Here is a 19281-nt window from a genome sequence, read left to right as displayed (position 1 = left end):
AAGGGATTCGTTGGTTGTGACGGCAGTTGAGGAGCTCAGAGAAGGGTCCCTCTAATAATTAAGTTACTGAGTTCGTAAGGCACTTCTTCATTAGAGGGTGTAGGGGTAACTAGAGTACACAAAAAACAGAATTGCACATTGAACACTGCAAGAAGTGCTGGTTTAGTCAAATATATGACTCTGAGTCTGTATGGATGGTACATTTTAGCTGCAAGCCACCTTGCGTCCCTGTCAGAGAAAAATGTGAGGTATAAGTAGTGGGGATGATGCAACCTGGTGCCTCTTGATATTTTGGGTTATAATTCTCATCAGGCACAGAGGATGCCAGACTGAGGAAGCTTGATCTAGGAAGGGGATCTGGGTAGATCAGCATTCTTCAAGGCCTCCTCTCCACTGAGTAGCACTTGAATTTTTATTCCACACACATTCTGCCCCATTTCTTCACCTATTAGGCCACAATGAATCTGGCTTTCTGTACATATGGAAGACTGAAGATGGAAACCTTAACATGCTGAGCTGCCCAACACATCTCACAAACTTCTGAAGAGCACAAGCTTTGCCTGTCCTTCTACATTCATTACAAAGCTGTCTTTTAACCTAGAAGTTTGATAGTGAAGCAATCAGAAAATATTTTTTAGCATTCTGTGCCCCTTCTCATCACATATAGGCAAGAAATGGAGGCTTGATTGTGTGAGACATGTGGGTGTTTTTTAAAAAAGGAATTATAGAAGGATGTGGAGCACTAGGCTGCAAAGGAGCAATGACAGACCTGTAGGTGCAAGAAAAAATGGGTTTTTAATAGGAATGTGAGGTGGAATGCATCACGGTACAATGTGGGATCTTGGGGGAACACAGAAGCATCTAATGGTGGAAACAGGTAGTGTGGTGTGGAAAGAAATGTGGCTGTGGGCTGCCTGAATGCTATTGTACAAAGCAAAGCCACAGAAATCTTATAATCATAGAATTGCAGAGTTGGAAGGGACCATGAGGGTCATTTATGCCAGCGCACTGCAATGTAGGAATCTTTTGCCCAATGTGGGGGCTCAAACCCACAACCCTGAGATTAAGAGTCTCATGCTCTACCAGCCGAACTATAAGATGCTAAGTAATATGAACAATCCTTTAAATCAATAGAATTCCACACCAAGTGCCTGGCAAAGTGAGAGGAAGGGCTTCTGAGTAAGGCAGAGATCCTGGAAAACAGCAAGCTGAAAGGAGAGAGAGGGTGCAGAAGACAAGGCTGCTCCTTCTTCTCATCCACTTTTTTCTGATTTCTTAGTGCACTACTACTACAAGAATCATGCTGGCAGTGACTCACCAGGAAAGAGAACTTGGAGTCATGGTGGATAGTGCAATGAAAACGTCAGCACAGCATGTGGCAGCGTTGAAAAAGGCAAACTCTATACAAGGGACTATTTGGGAAAGGAACAAAAACAAAACTCCCAGTACTGTAATAAATCTGCAGCTGCATACAGTGCTGGTTGCCTCATCTCAAAAACGGAAAAAGGTGTAGGAAGGGCTGGCTGAAACGATTAAGGGGTTAAGCAATAGCATTTGTTTATCTATCAATTGGATATCTATCCAATTGTTTATCTATCATTTATACACCACTTAATTGTTTGCATTTCTTAGCTGTGTACATAAAAATAATCCACAGAAAATGGGACAATAAAAATTATCATATTTGGAGTCAACCAGCAAAATTGTTTGGCAATAGTTCTAAAACAGACAAATTTCAGAGCAGACCAAAGAAATTACCACTTCATATTCATATATATATATATATATATATATATATATATATATCCCAGCTGTCAGTGTCAAGTGATCTCAGGGAGGGTACAGCTGTAGAAATGCAGCATAAACTCAAGTCAGTAAAAACTGAAACTAGAGATAACCAGTTCACTACATAAAGTGTTTCCCCTGTCCCTCTCACTCCAGTACAGGCCAGTGCCACTAGGTGACTCTCTCTCCAAAAGCCAGGAGGAAGGCGTTCAGCTAGCACTGAAAATCAAGCAGCTGCGCTTGGATGTGAGGGGTGGAAGGAGGATGTTCCATAGCCAGGGTGCCTCTATAGCAAGTCCCAGCACAATGTGCTTTGATTGGTGGCCACCCTTCGTACAATATATATTTAACTTATGGAATTCATTACCAAGATATGTGGTGATGACCGCATGTCTTTTAAAAGTGATTAGATGAATTCATGGAGTATAGGTCAATCAGTGGCTTTTAAGCATGATGGCTAAAGGCTAAAGATTACACTTAACACCAGCGGTAGGGAAGGACTGTTGCCTTTGTGTGCTCCTTGAGGGCTTCACTGAGTCATTTATTTGGCCACCTTAAGGAACAGGATGCTGCAGTGGACAGACTTTCTATTTGATCCTGTAGTGCTCTTCTTTTTTTCACCCTTTTACACAAACATACAGACACACTTATTTTAAATTTAATGACTGCAAAGCAGTCATTGTGTTCTGTAGGTCCTTTTATGCTGGTATGGACACCTTTAATAGATTCCCATTTTTTTCAGAGCAGTTAATCCTCAAGAGATTTCTTGGGGGAAACCCTGCAGCAATGGTAACATTTTCTTAAATAAATAAATATGGGCACATTTTAATGATTGATGCCTGCCTGGAATTCAAGCAAGCTTGAATATGGGAAGAACCATAGCACCAGAAACAGTCCAAAGTGTCATTTCTGATTAATTTTCTCATAAACCCTTTCACCGAGGTATGCAGCTGTCCTTCTTTGCCATGTTTCTGGAAAGAACAACAGTCCGAAGCACACAAATATGCCTTACTAATTTGTGATATATTTATGGTAACTGGAAAGATAGGGAGAGCTTATAGGGGTTATGGGCTCAGAACAACCCTCTAATGACCTTTACTTTATTCTTCTATACACTGCATGCAGGGACGGGTTAGTGGACAAGTAAAGGATGCTTAGGGTGGCATCTACAGGGGGAGGGGTTGCTGGGGGATTTTCGGCTTCCCATTTCCATCTCTATATGTCATGCAGGAAAAAGAAGAAAAGCTTTGGTCCAATGGAGTGATAAAGAGTGGGTGTCAGTTTGGCACTCTGCCAGCTTCATTTGTGGACTTTTGCCTCCATCCATTCTCTGCTTTGATTCTACACTAGCTTTGATTGTCTAGGAGCAAGAACCTACACCTTCTGGGAGCTCAGGAAGATTTGTGGGGAAAGGCTTTCACAGGAAATAACTCTACATTCCATGTATATTGACAAGTTTTCATTTACTGTAATCCTGTTTTGTCCCACTCAGATATGCATTAGAATGCAGCATGCTGTGGCATTGTACATACTGCTGAAAATAGTCTCCTGTCTTATAGGTAGATGCTAAATCATTTGAGAAAAGAACTATGCATTTTTCTCTCTTTGTACAGTGCCTAGCATAATGGGCCCCTGGTGTGTGTTTAGTGCTATGGCATCTGGGATTCACATAATAGTTTGATTTAAAATCCCAAATGTAAACAGCCTATGCTTTAGTTAGTAAGCTGGGGTCATGTTTGTACCTTTTATGTGCTTTAGCTAAATTTGGATTAAAGCTGATTTGCATAATAGCAATTCCACAGTTGTGTACAGCAATACTGCACCCAAACAGAGACTGTGGCTGATAGCAGCCATATAGTCCATTTTCTTTATTATGGATTAATGCATCTGGTAGAAGAAACTGGGGTTAGTGCTGGCATAGCTAAGTGCACAGTTCCAGCTTCTTTCCAGGCTGCTCCATCTCAGGAACTATTTCCAATATGTGAATAATAATGTGTGGATCAGTGCCTGGAACCAGTGATGGGCTGGATGATAGCCAATGAACTGAAGCTGAATCCCAGTAAGAACGAAGCCCTGTGGGTGAGCAGTTCCCAAGTTCAGAAAATTGGAAGATTGCCTGTTCTTGACAAGGTTGTCTTCTCCCTAAAGGTGCAGCTAAGTATCTTGGAACTACTCTTGGATCCATCACTGTCAGTGAAGGCATAGGTGCTTTGGGTGACCAAGAGTGCTTTTTTCAAACTTTGGCTCCTGTGCCAACTACAGTTGCTCCTCTACAGGTATAGCTTAGCCATAGTAGAATAGGCATTGGTGCGCTACGCCAGACTGTTGCAATGCACTCTACATGGGACTCGCCTGGAGAAAGGTTTGGAATTTGCAGCTAGTGCAGAATGTTGCAGCCCAACTTTTGTCCGCAATAGCTCTTTGCAACGATTCATCAAGATAGAAGTGTTTTAATTAATAAATTAAAATTTAAAAATCACTATTCTGTGCACTTGACCACAGGCCAGTTTGTATCCAAATGATAGTCCTTTAACACCAACCTTGCAGTCCCTTCTCTCCTTTTTTTAGGACAGCCCACACAGAAGAAGCACACGGTGAGTCTTCAGAACTGTCCTTGAAGCTGCCTGCTTGTGACAGGCTGATGGGGGTGGGGAGAGAGAGAGAGACTGCATCTCAGATGACTTTCCTGTACTCTTGGAGGACTAATCCTCCATGACAGTTCCTGTGCTAGAGGTTTCATGACCTGGCATAGAAATTCAGTAGACTTGCCTTTTAAAGAGAAATATTAAATCCAGTCTGAGGCGTGCAGCTCTGCACCATATGAGAAGTAAAAGGAATGAGAGAAATTGCATAGAATGTAACTGCAGTATCATGATGCTGGAGGCAGTTGAGTTATACAAAGCTTGTTGGATATAGGTATGGCTTTCAGAAGCTCTAGAATATGCAGGCAGTACTTACTTCCACACCACAGGCCACAATATGGCCCTGTACATTGTCCCTGGCAACATGGAATAAAAGAGCCTGATATGTCTTCATGAGCATGGGGGGTGTATTTTACAACTTACATTAGGGTTGGACATACAGGAAAGAAATCATACCTATCAAAAGCATTTCACTAGGCATCCAGTGTCTGTTCTGTAAGAAGTAACCCATTCCCTATTCTTCTGATTTCTTTCTTTGTGCGTAGAACTGCTTATTTGCAACAGCTCAATGCTTTGGCTTCAGAATAAGATGAATTCATTTACTAGAAGAACTTTGCCCTTATAAACAGGAATAAGAGATACCACAAACTTGGGGTGGTATAAAAAATATTTAGATCTTTATTCTATACCATCCTAAGGAGCAGGCAGTTATTAGGACTACAACTTATTAGGTTAATTGATCAAAGCACCATTTTAATTGACAAGAAATACACCTTCATTTAATTGGGAAACATACGTGGGGTTTTTTTAAAAAAAAGTTAATTAGAGCAAGAACAGGAGTCCTCATTAGCAAGTATTTGCTCATTTGTTGAGCCACAGTAATAGTTTGAAATGAGAATATCTATAGAAAACATGAATATTAAGTCAGGAAATCTGTAAGCATATAAGCCAACTCCTGGGGTCCAAGGCCCCTTTGCCTCCCCCCAATAAAATATTAGAGGGGGCTGCCCCCCAAAGTTGATGGGCATTGCCATTCAAATGGTGTGTGTGCCACGCCAATATTTTATTCAAGTTGTTATCCCTGTCAGGAAAGGCTTTACGGTGGTACCTTGGTTTAAGAACAGTTTAGTTTATGAACAACTTGGATTAAGAACGCTGCAAACCCAGAAGTAGATGTTTTGGTTTGTGAACTTTGCCTTGGAATAAGAACATGTTCCGTTTCCTGTTGAGTGTGTTCCATTTGTAAATTGAGTCCCCCGCTGCTATGGGAAAGCACGCCTTGGTTTAAGAACACTTTGGTTTAAGAACGGACTTCCAGGATGGATTAGGTTCGTAAACCAAGGTACCACTGTATCTACTGTCAGTCTTGGGGGAAACAGTCTTAGAGCCAAGAGTTGGGATTTGACCAGTGATGAAGTAATATTTTTAAAGTCCAGGAGCTCAGCATGACAGCCACCATGCACACATCCCGAAAAGTCCATGGTCAGGCCCTGCAAGGAAAGCCCCAAAATGCATGCAGCTGTGTTGATCCTTATTTATATATTCAATGAAGCAACAGTAGATAGCATAACTGAAATTTTATTAATATCACTTACCAGAGGGAACTGGTAAAAGGTGGTGTAGTGGTTGGTATGTTGGAATTTGCATGGTGAGATCTGGTTCATATCGCTGATCAGCCTTGGAAGTTCGCCAGGTGGTTTTGGGTCAGTCACTGAGCCTAGCCCACCTAATGAAAGGGACCATGTGCCAGGGCAGGCCTTGCCTCCAACACCCCCAAATACTGCTCCAACAGATGGCATAATTGCTTTTACTGTGAAAAAAGTACTGGGCACAGCCAACAGTGAATGTCCTAGGAAGTAGTATGACTGGTGTTGAAGTGCCAAGGCTGTTACTAGTTCAGCTCAGCAAAGGAGCCAGAGGCTGGATGAACAAATGTTTCTACAGGAGTATATGGACTGGGAAGCCTGCCCAAAAAGAAAGGAGCATTCAATGGCAACAAGTATAGCAATGCATAGCAGGGGGATTCTGAGGGAGGTGTAACTCAGCCAGAAGGGAAAATTGTGGTTAAGGGAGAGAAGGGTTGAACCAACCCAAACCCAGACTTTGTAACTGTAGAACTACCTACAGTTGTGTTGGAACTTGGAGTACCTCATCTTGTCCTGCTTTTCTTTGAGGTACTTTGATGCTGACCTGCTCCCAGCAATCCCAGATGTTGTCGTACTACATCTAGAAACATCTTCTTATGTTACTCTTCCTTACATGTATTTTTCAGACATTTGTATGATAACAGAATAAGATATGGAACTTGGGAATATTTCTGCCTCTGAAAAATTTAACAAAAAAGTGCTTGACAGTTGGAAACTACTTTTTGAAAGAAGTATATCATTGTTCCTTAGTTTCAGTGATGCACATCTTAATATTTGGAGTGTCCCTAACAAATGGACCTCTGTGGGACTTCAATGTAGTGCATAATCATTGAAATGACCCCATTGGTGCCATGCTTTGCTCAATCAATGATGAGAGCAAATAATTGATGAAAAAATCATAATCTTACTGAACACATATCTGGAACTGTTGAAGCTTCTTTTCCTTTGTTATCAGCCTTCCAGTTCCATCCCATTTCACATCCTTCTGTAGTTTCAGGATCAGAGATCTCTAGTCATCTGAATTATATTATTTGACAGTGGCAGATGCTGATCAAAATGTAATGGGGGGGTATGTTAAACTCTTGATTTAGAAGTTGTGACCTGTGCTGAAATGTGATGTGTAACTGGGATTTGTAATAAGTAGGCAAGGAGGAGAAATTCAATTTAGTAAGCTTTTAAAGACAAAATAACAAAACTGCACTCTCCAAAGCAACATGTGAACTGAAACACAGCTATCCTTTGAAACTGATACTTTCCCCAAAAATTTAATGCTGTTTTCCAACTAGTGTTGACAAAAAAATGCATATATTAAGGAGAAGTGTGCATAAAAATGAAGAAGGTAGGAGCCAAACTAATGACTTTAAGTTACAAGAAATAAGATTCCAACCAAACATCAGGAAGAACTTTCTAACAGTAAGTTCTGTTCAACCGTGGAACGGTCTCCCTCAGGAGGTTGTGGATTGTCTTCCCTTGGAGGTTTTTAATTAGAGGTTGGATGGCCATCTGTCATGGATGCTTTTGCTGAGATTCCTGCATTGCTGAGTTGGACTAGATGACCCTCGGGGTCCCATCCAACTCTGCGATTCTATGGTTCTTGGTTCTTGTCTTGTGGGTTTGTTTGTTTTCAATGGTAGAAAAACTGGATGGTATTCAACTACGTGTTACTCACAGTAGACTCATTGAAATTAATGATCAGGTTTATTAAATTCAGTGGCTTTAGTCTGAGTTAAAACTTTGTTGATTACCACCCAAAGACCCATTGGTGCAGGCTAGGGCAGCAACTGATATGAAGAGGTGTGGCTGAGTGGTAGAAGGCATGCTTTGCACCACTCTAGGTTCCATCACTGGCATCTGTAGAAATGAGTGTTTGCTGGTACCCTGGAGAGTTAATGCCAGTCTGTATAGACCAGCCTTCCACAACCTGGTGCCCTCCAGATGTTGTTGGACTACAGCTCCTATATTCCTAACTCCCATAATCTAATTATCTACTCCATGGTTCTTGTTAGTTCAGTTAGTTCAGTGTGTTTCAGAGAAATCCAGCAGAAGTGCTATATCTGTGCAGCAAAGTCTACATTCAAGACATCTAAAGGGAGGAAGGGGTGTTTGTTGCATGTTAGAAGAGAAATGGGGGGGGGAGTTGCGTTTCTGCATCTTGCATCTTGTGTTTGGGTGTATATGGCAAACAAGTCAGCAATGATCAAACATCCCATAAAAAAGAAAGTTGTTGAAAACATCTGCCTATAAGAATTCAGCTATAAAACACAACAATGCAAGTACTTTCCTCCTGCAAGTACCCCCACCTATCTTTTCTCCAGTAATGTATTTCTACTGGAGTTTTACAGGTTGCAATGCATTAAACCCGAGGAACATTCTCAAGCACGGCCAAAAATAAATAAATAAAATCCCCAGACCTATCCAAGGCAACAGTTTAATTCTATTTCCTTGGGTTTGACACTATATCAACTGACACCCGAGAATTCATGATATAAAGCCACAGAGCTAAAAAGGGAGAAATTGGGCTGTTTAGTACAACTCTCTGCATTCTTGCCATCTCTATCTTTAGTTATCTCTAGATGGTGATGTTGAATACCTCTCTTTTTTTAAAAAAAGGAAAATAAAGCACAAGTCAGCCTCATGTGCTGCCTGTAAGTGTTCATAAAAATATACACTTACACTGACTTTGAAAGAGAGGAATTTACTCTCAGTGTTGTTTGCCATAGGGGCATGACCTTTAAAAAAAAGCTCTGATGGTGAGCGTCGTGTTGTCCAGCTGCCTAAATCATCTCTTTAAAATCATCTCTTTATTCCCCAAAGTAAGATTCAAGGAGCTTCCCATGCAGGTTCAGACTGTGAAGATTGACAGCAAGAGAATAGAGCTTCCCTTTCCATGACCCACTGCTTGACAGTGAAGAATCCTCCTGTATGTATACAGACAGCAGGCACAGGAACCTTGGTTAGTTCTTTGTTGTCTCATAGGTCATGATCAGTTTTGAAACTTTTATCATAAAGAAGGCTATCCCTAATTATGGATCATGTTAATGTATTTTAATGCAAGCATATTCATTTTTATTCATTGCCTAATTTTTAAACCTCTATTATATCTGTCTTGATAGCAAGAATCCTAACCAGTGTTGTTTAAAATTGTGCCGAATGGTGCAGAGTGAAAATGGTAGCGGATTTCTTTACCCTGATGAAAATTACTGAGAAATGTGCAATAGCATTTGGATTCTACCTTTAAATACCTTGCCTCTAGGAGTAGGGGAAATCCAAACCTTATACAGTGGTACCTCAGGTTAAGTACTTAATTCGTTCCGGAGGTCCGTATTTAACCTGAAACTGTACTTAACCTGAAGCACCACTTTAGCTAATGGGGCCTCCTCCTGCTGCTGCTGCTGCTGCTGCTGCTGCTGCGCCGCTGGAGCCCGATTTCTGTTCTTATCCTGAAGCAAAGTTCTTAACCTGAAGCACTCTTTCTGGTTTAGCAGAGTGTGTAACCTGAAGCATATGTAACCTGAAGCGTATGTAACCCGAGGTACCACTGTATTTCATTGGCACTCCTGAACTTGGAGACCAATGTCCAGAGTATCTTATGGACAAAAATGGTAAAGAGTTTCAGAACACCAGCAAGGGAATTGTGCTGATTTTATTGGTGGCAGTCAGGCAGCTGGTAGGAATGAAGGGGTGTCTGCCACTGGCAAACAGAGTCATTTATGACAGCACTACAGTCTCATAAAGAGAAGAGACACAGTAGGTTCTATTAGCACATATCCAAAATCTCATTTTAGAGACTCAGAAGTCAATACCAGAACAAGCTAATGCCCTGTTTATTCAATTACCCTGAGTTTCCAACAGTGCCCAAAGCCAGATGCCAAAGAAATAAGTTTGAACTCTCACCATGTGTTGTTCTATACTAATTGGCTTTGAAAGGAAATTTCCCTTACCCTTCGAAGGCAACAAAGTAGGAACACGTATATGCCTGTGAATATGTCAGAGTTACCCACTGGATTACACTTTGTCTCCCTTTTCTTCCCATAAAGTTCAGCCAAACTCATATTGTCCAATTAGCATTTTACTTCTGTGCTCAGTGACAAATATATATGGCTCAAAGGAAGCAGGAAGTAGAGTAATTAATGGAGAAATTGTTTTAAACTGTCAGAGATATATGATGTGAAGATATTTTCATTGTAATTCCTCCTTGAAATAGAAAATGGATGACACACAATTAGAACATAAGAAGAACCTAGTGGATCAGGACAATGGCCCTGTAAGTAACCTGTAAGGCAGGGGTAGCTAATGTGGTTCCTTCTGGATGTTGTTGGACTCCCATCATTCCTGACCATTGGCCATGCTGGCTGGGCTGATAAGATTTAGAGTCTAATCTTAACTGGAGGGCACCACGTTAGCTACCCTTACTCTAAGGCCACAAGAGTTAAGTTTTTGGTTGACTATAGTTAACTGCTCATCTGTAAAGATCTGCCAGGTGGACATTAGTTTAGAGCACATACTTTGCATGTTGAAGGTTTCAGGTTCAATAATCCTTGACTTCTCCCTTCCTGATCCCTTAAAAGGGTTGCTATCAGTCAAAGTAGGCTGTACTGGACCAATACGCACACACATGTAGTAAAGAGAATTTCCCACACACATCTGCATCCAATAAGTAGCAAAGTTTTCTTCACTATTTACAGATAACCAGCCTCACTTCTTGTTTTCATTTTGAAACAGTACAGGAGTAGCTTTCTTGCAGAAGATCTACTGGGGAGGTACAAATACAGTGGTACCTCGGGTTACAGACGCTTCAGGTTACAGATGCTTCAGGTTACAGACTTTGCTAACCCAGAAATAGTTCCTCGGGTTAAGAACTTTGCTTCAGGATGGGAACAGAAATCGTGCAGTGGCAGCAGCAGGAGGCCCCATTAGCTAATGTTTAATAGGTTTTGTGTTTTAATATTCTGTTGGAAGCCGCCCAGAGTGGCTGGGGAAACCCAGCCAGATGGGCAGGGTATAAATATATTATATTATTATTATTATTATTATTATTATTATTATTATTATTATTACCTAAGGTTAAGAACAGTTTCAGGTTAAGAACGGACTTCCAGAACCCGAGGTACCACTGTACAGATAAAAAGGGGGTTACATACATACTGTAACATGATAACTATTTACTGTTTGGAAAATGTTCACTGATATTCACCATCTGGGTCCTTTCACTGAAGTTTCTGAGAAGACGACAAGTGCCAAGGAACTGCACTCCAGCAGAAACTCCTGTCTTTCAGGAAAGCTTCTAGGAACAGGTTATTTCAAACTCTCTTAATGTAGTTTGACATGTTCTCTTGAGCTCTTTCCACTTTCTCACCTCACCACCCCTCACCATATTAAAAAGGTTGAATATAAGATTCAGCATTTTCAGATGCTATACAGAATTCTTTAAATACTGTTTCTTTACTGATCCACAGTTACTTTCTGTGTCCAGTCTCTCTGTAACCTTGTTTGAGTTTGTGACATTTCTTGGGAAGAGTACAGGCTCTTCCCACTCCCTCATGTCCCAATGCTGTCTAGATATGGAGGGCCTGCTCTTTATTTTGGCTGCCATATGTATGATATGTCTACTTATGCTCTACCAACACTATTTTCTTGCACTTCCCCTGTTTCTGGTTACTTCTCTTTCAATGTGTAACAACACCTGTTTAGAAGAAGTGAGAATTTGAATCTGGAATATATCCTGGGTTCTTTCAGAGTATCCTTATCTTTCTGATTTAACCTGTACGTCCAGGAGGCTACTATGTAAGCCCATGTAAAAGGGAGTTTGAGTTGCCTGATCTTTATGACTGGGACTAAACCTATACTTAACTATCCCAACAAATTAGTAGCAGATTTGCTTATTGAATCTGACTGGGATACTGAGACACCACTCTGCCAGTTCCCAGTATGTGTCCACCCCACACCCGGAAGGGTCAACCTTTACCTGTTCAGCAGTTTTCCTGAGAAGCCCAAGGTAGTAATGTGGAATGAGACATATTCATTCTGAACAGAGCACATTGGATTATTTAAACCAGAAAATGCATGTTTATTAAGTAAAACACAGGGTTAACATTGTGACCCATTCAATAAACAGAATAATATACCTAAAACTTGTACATTTAGGATTGGAATATACTCTACCTGATATAACAGGCAGGTACTTTCTTACACATTGCAGAAGAGCCAACATATGTGAAATATACTCAGAGTCGCAACTCAGTACATAACAATATGAGTCAAATTTTAAAGTCTCTGTATATCTTCCTGGCAGAAGAACAGCTTAGACTTCAGAAACAGTGACTGACAGGATCCAGGTGGAAACTGGGGACCAGAGGCTAGGTAACCCCTTAGATCTTAAAGTTTAAAAGACTTGGTTCTTTATTTATAGGAACTTGCCTTTTGAAATTGACTCAATACTAAGCCACAGGTCAGATTATTCAGTAGGGTGAAACAAAGGTCAACCCTGTTTGCTACATCTTGCCTCTCAGAGGAAGGTAGGAAGAAAAGGTCTGGATTACAGATCACATTTTGTTTGTATTTTCTGTAATTTAACTTCTCAAATCTCCAAGACAAAGATCAATAGGTTTGAGTTGTATGTACCCATAGCTACCTAAATGCCTGTGTTCCTCACAGTTGTTTCTCCTATAGGCAGAGCAAATAGAGCAGCGACCTCATTACCCACCAACTTCCAGTCCCAAGTTTGAGCCACACACAGAGAGAGATAGATAGAGCTGGGGAGGGCAGTTTCGCCTCCATTGGAGCCACTGACCAAAATCTACTTGCAGGCCACATTAGGTCCACCTGTCAGAGGTTCCATACTGCTGCAATAGATATATCATTTTAAGGTGGTGTAAGGTGCCACATTGATGGCTGTGATATTTAGTGGTTGTCCTAGAAAAGACCACCTACATAGGCATTATATCATTGAACATCACACTTCAGTGCTTGCTACAGTGTGCTTTTGCAGCACATACTGAGGCCATTGTTATTCTGATAACACAGTGGCTTCATTCAGGTGAACTGATGAAGCAAAAGTGTGGGGCCACAGCAGACAGGTTCCCTGGTAGATGAATGCTCCCTCCTCCGCTGCATTCACCTGCCAGCATTATTATTGGTTGCTCTTCCTATTTTTAGGAGGCCAGGACTAGAAGCCTCTACCAGAAATGACAGAGTGCTTCGGGAAAACCTTATTCACAATCATTTGTTCATATGTTCTACTGTCACTATTTATGTCCTTCCCAATGCCTTTCTGAGGCACTTACTGCTGTAATATAATGTCAGCTACAATTTGGCCAAACACTTTGCATGAGCAGTTGATGGAATTTTAAACCTATGCTTTGTGAGCTTGGTTCGACAGAAGGATAAGCAAACAGAACTATTTGAAAATAATGTGACCTGCAAATGGCAAGGATTGAATTCCCCCTCCCTCTCACTCTGCATTGAGGGTAAAAGTACAGTATGTGACACTGGCAGTCAAGATGCCAAGGAACACAATTTGTTTCCCAACTATATAGCACATGTGTCAGCCAGAGTCTGGCACAGACATAGCTGCTGCAGCATCAGCCTCCTCCCTCCCCTAACTTCATCCCTTGTTCCTTGGAGAAATCAATATCATTCACCCAAACAATAGCACAAGGCTCTAAGGAGATATTGATCTATAGCAGAGTTGGAGAGGGGAGTGTTTGTAACATAGAGATGCTCTTTTGTAAGTGAAAGATAATTACCAGATCATAGGAACACTTGCTGAATAGGACAACATTAAATGGACATCAAGGTGAAGGCCACCAGTGCCCGTGAATGAAGCACTGAAATAACACTTTTCTCCTGGGTCACTGCCTGAACAAAAGACCCTCCTCCTCCTCCTTCATCTCTGTCCTTGCCAATTTTTTCCCTGTATGTCTGATAAGCTCTCACCCCCCCCATCTTAATTTTGCATTGTTATATCCCTGTCTTTTTGCCTTCTGCTCTCCTATATTTTATCTCCTGCAGTTTGTAGAGCTGTTATACTCATAGATTTTTGCATCAGTAGAAATAAACTAGTTTAGAAACTGACCTAGCCCACCTAAGGCTCAGCACTTTTTACCAATAAGCATCCAATAAAAGAAAAGTTGTAGCGCACCATATTTTGAGAGGAGGACATCAATAACTCTTTGCATTACAAAGAGTCAGACTAGAGTAATCATTCTTTTAAATTGAGGTAACCTTCCTAGGGAGCCTCAACAAATGTTTATCCATTTCATTTTTCAAGGCAAACACAGGGCTTTTGTAGTGCCAAAGTATTTCCCAAAATATCCTCCTTGTTTTCTTTGTGTGCTGTCTCTGTTCACTGTAATCTCTCCACCTTCCCAATATGCTGCTGTTTCAAACCACCCCCCTTTTTTTTAACAATGCTACTGCTTTTTGGGAATAGTCATCTCAATTTTCTCTATTTACTTAGATTGTCCGAAAAGAAGCATACAACCAAATGACCTTCCAAAGCAGTTTGGGGGGGGGGGATATTCAATACATTTTAAAAACACAGTAAAGGCAACAAAGCAGAGCAATAGAAAAACTAAAAGCAGATGGAACACACAGTAAAACGAAACACATAAAAAGTTATACAGTATTGCATGCTCGGGGCAGTGAGCCCACTGCCTGGTGCCTTGCATAACTGTATAAAGAAACACAGGACAATGCTCTTGGATCAAAACTTTATTGATTACAGATATAAATTAATTTGGCACAGGCACTGAGTGGTTTCTCACTCACTCAGTCTGCCTGCCTGCTGACTGCTGTCCGGGGGGGGGGTGTCAAATCTGGGATAGGATTGCTCTATGACATACATCAATTAGGGGCAGCCCATCAGAATCACCACCTTGGGGAGTGCTATGGCCCTCAGCCCCCAGCTGGGCTTATGGCAAAAACATCTCCCCTAGGATCCCTTTAATAGGGCACCCCACTTTCCTGGAAGTGTAAGGCAAAGCCAGACAAAGCCAGTTACTATGAGGGAGGCAAAAACCTCCAGACCACCCTATTAGTCTGGATGCAAAATTCCTTTCTGGCCCCAAATGTGGCAACTGCTACTTCCATAGCAAAGTCTTAACCATACATAATGCAAGAAAATTAAGGAAGGTGAGTGGGAGATCAAAAAGCTGATTGTGGTGCCAGGCTAGGAGATAGATCCCTTTTTATGCAGGGAGAGCAGGCCCAAATGGAAACCAAGACAAGTTTTCCTGTTGGCTCTACCCTTCCCAGCAGCCTCCTAGTACCTGCCTGTGATTGGCCAATATCACAGGCAGCCAAATTTGAATTCCTGAGGCCAGAAGAAGGGGAGAACATCTCCCAGGCAGTTGTTGGGAAAGCCAAAACAAGCCGGTCAGTTGAACAGAATTTAGAAATCACATGTGCAATATGATGATGCCATGACACAATATAGCTAGTTGCATTTGCCTAAGTGACAGTATTACAAAGCTGCTTGAGAGTGAAGGCAATACTTCCAGGATCAACCTTGCTCTCATTCTAGTGAATCCATTCAACCTGTTATGGGTCAGCATCTGAAAAATTACTGTGATGGCATTAACAACTTTTGCCACTGCCATAATTCTTGCAAAAAGCACCTCCCCTTTGACTGAGTTCTAATCAAGGTAAAGAAAAGTTGCTTGGGAAATTATGCTCTCCTTTGTAATCTCACTGATAAATGACTGGATTAGTAGAGAAGATTGATTTCCAGTCTTTCCCCTCTCCATATTAGTATAATGAAAAGTTTGTGGTCTGCTCTTTGATATGAGTACTGGTAGAGTCACATCTTCATTTGTTGTAAGAGTTTGGCTTTCTCTGAGGTCACTTCTTCATGAATTTCTTTGTTGAAGTCTAATCTGAGAACATAGTATACTGAAATAGCATTCCACAGAAAAACTTGTGATGAAAGAGGAACAAACTAGCAGTTGATTTTTGAATAAATCTTTAGAAAACTGTGTTGTTGGGTGAGAGCCCTGCCACTCCCCAAGTTCAGATCATCTATTCAGCAGATTTTTCACAGCATATTGTCCTTGGCATTATTCAGAAATGGTACCATCTTAAAGCCCTTTATTTAAGGAACATTTAAATCATCACTGGTATCATCTCCATGTAGCACTCCACACTGGATATTGACTGCACTGCAGTCTTGAATCTAGGCAAAGAAGACTCCTGGGGATACCTTTGCAGAGTGATGAGCACCTGGTCTTTGTAAAGAGCTTCAGATTAGCTACATGACTGAGTAACAACACATGCCCCAACAACTATCTGTGTCCCAATAAGAAGAGGTAATTATGGGAGTTCTGGAGTCATTCCCTTGCTTGCTAGTTTGTCCTTTTGATTACAGGTATAAATGAATTCCTTGTCAGTAGCAGTACTTATCACTCAGTCTGCTTTTTTTATTCAAAGATCCACTAACAAGGTTCGGCAAGTGTCATAATGTTAATCTTCAAATGGTTAACATAGCATTTAAGTGCCGCCTCTAGTGCATTTATGTCAGCTCATTATTAATGACCTCTTGAGTTGCTCCTAAGTAGCTTCAGAGCAAGGAGAACATTCTCAGAATGAAATGTCTCCTAGCAAGACAATTCAGTATTTCTGGCCAACCTCCCAGTTGTATCATATCATGAAAGGGCGTTGTGGTGGCTTTGAGAGCTTATATGGGACATACAAAGATATGGTTCACTATCAGTAGGCACAAATACAGAATCCTAAGGTAGTAGCTTTCTCTCCTTCACTACATTTTTCTGGTTATCCAGCTATCAAAGGAGGCTAGAGCTATCACTGTGCTAAGGGAGAAATTGCTAAGAAAATGTTATGCCTATTTATGCAGCTTATGCCCAGTACATTTAGGCTTAGGGATAACTGAATTACTATGCAATAAAACCTCATGGCTCCTAGCTACTAGATCCAGGTTGATCACTGATTTTGCAACATACAGTGGTACCTCTGGTTACGTACTTAATTCGTTCTGAAGGTCTGTTCTTAACCTGAAACTGTTCTTAACCTGAAGCACCACTTTAGCTAATGGAGCTTCCCACTGCCGCCATGCGATTTCTGCTCTCATCCCGAAGCAAAGTTCTTAACCCAAGGTACTATTTCTGGGTTAGTGGAGTCTGTAACCTGAAGCGTATGTAACCTGAAGCGTCTGTAACCTGAGGTACCACTGTATTAAAATTACATCCCTGTTTAAAACCAGAAAATTAGTAAATTAAACATTTTTGTTGTCCAGACTGTTGTTATATTTTTGTAATACATAGACTACCTTCCTCAAAGGCCTGCTTCACATGGTTTGTTCTTGGTTACACAGCTCGTGGTTAGTCTGCAGAGAACTCAGCCACAGACCTGGGTTGATTATGCTAAGCCAAAACATACCTTACCTTAGCTCCAGAAGGACCCATGAAGGAACAATGCTGTTGCGAGCTCCTCCTTGAGAGCCTGCAGGTTCAGGATTGGTTTGTGTACTGTGCAAACTAGGGCCATTGCCTAAGACCATTTATTAAAAGTTTTTCATGCAACTATCATGAAATATATCAAATACAGTATATGTGTCTCATGTTGGTTATAAATAATGTACATTTTGTAATGTCTGCTTTTCTTGACGAAATACATAGAGCAACAATCGAGAAAGAACTGGGCCTCTGCTTATGCACATTTTTCTGAAAACAGCATCAGCTGAAACATGCCAAATCCATTCACAGCTGGCGTGCAGGTGTTTCATAAACATGAATCTGTGCAGAAAGTATCCGAAAAAGCAACCCAAAGGTTAGAAAGCATCCTCCATTAGGAATAGGTATTATCATCTGTTTTTATTTGTTTCCCATCATAAACAGTAGGTATCTTCTATCATGACAATATGCTGCTTGTACTGCTAGATTTTGTTGATTTCAACCAGTACGCTTCCTTGATAACGAGCTTCCTGAGGATTTGGGTCAAGTCTTATTTTAGTCATAAGTTCTGGAGTTGCAGTTCTTTGTAACTCCTGGCACACTTCATAGCAATTTGTGATTTCCTCTAGCCTATGGCCAAATTCTTGAAAGGAAATGTAACTAGGGAGAAAGGAGAGAGCCTAAAGAATAAGTTATAATGTCTGTGTGTCACTGCCAAGTCCTTATATGCATGCAGTTTCCAAAAGGCCTCTTGCACTGGCGTTAAGTGCCTGCCATCTCCAGGCAAGCGCTGGCTTCACAGCCCGATCAGCATGACATGAAAATAACAGCAAAAAAGAGAACAATGTATCTTAAATAGGCCATTACTGTTGTTGAATACAATCTTGACTTTTTTATATTAAAAAAAACTCTTTTAAATATTGTCGCTGTGTTTCCAGCTGTTAAAATCAGCCATATTTAGTTATCATAATAACCAAATGCAGTGGTTGATTTGAGCAGCAGGGAGGTGGCCCCATTACTCAGAAGGGTTTTTAAATGATCACGTTTTCTTCATCACAGTGGTGTTTTGTTGCCTATTAAAAATCTCTTTATAGTCTTGGCACCTCTAGCCTGGATGACTGATGTGGCATCTTCCTATTGGCTCCAGGCCATTGGAGGTGCTTAGCAACGCTCAACTTCTACGCTGCTTGAACAAGATGCTAAAGAAAAATGCTTTACAGGCATCTTGTAAGGAACAAAATGGGGGGGTGAAAAGGGGGGAGAGAGAGAGAGAGAGACCCTGCCACCTCCCCAGAACTTCTGAAAGGAAGTTTAAAAATTATAAAAGAGTGGAAATTTGTTCAATTGCTTTTAATCTGGATTTTGCAACTGGGGGGAACCAGAAGTGAGCAAGTGGGAAAGATGTGGGGTAGACAGAAAATGTGGGCAGAGAAAAAAACAACAACAGGATGGATGCCCAACTCAAATAAAATTGGCCAAGTACGTTAGAAGTAGCTAGGTATGAAACTCCTGGAATAAATGGATTCGCAGTGTAGACTTTGTATGGATGATGCCTCCACAGTTGCCCTAAATTGGATTTGGATCACTCTTGAATGTCTTTTGGCATCTAGTGTTTCAGGAATTGGCAGTTCATTTGGATACTATAATCTCTTGTGTGTGTGTGTGTGTGTGTGTGTGTGTGTGTGTGTTCGTAAGCGTTTATATCCCGTTTCTCCATAAGGTTCAAAACATTAAAATGACATAGTAAAATTCCTAATGATAGTATTCCAACTCTTATTCAGCTATCAATAGGTGACTTTGAAA

The 19281-nt window shown here is 41.0% G+C and overlaps 1 protein-coding gene across 4 annotated transcripts in view; it reads left to right on the top strand.

Annotated features, from left to right (window-relative positions):
• CACNA2D2 (calcium voltage-gated channel auxiliary subunit alpha2delta 2) overlaps window positions 1–19281 on the top strand; it is a 529531-nt gene that overhangs the window by 211797 nt on the left and 298453 nt on the right. The gene's annotated exons all lie outside the window — the stretch shown is intronic.

The sequence above is a fragment of the Podarcis pityusensis genome (genome assembly GCF_964106645.2).
Source record: "Podarcis pityusensis genome assembly, chromosome: 2".
NCBI lineage: Eukaryota > Metazoa > Chordata > Lepidosauria > Squamata > Lacertidae > Podarcis > Podarcis pityusensis.
This window is presented reverse-complemented; position numbering and strand designations above follow the sequence as displayed.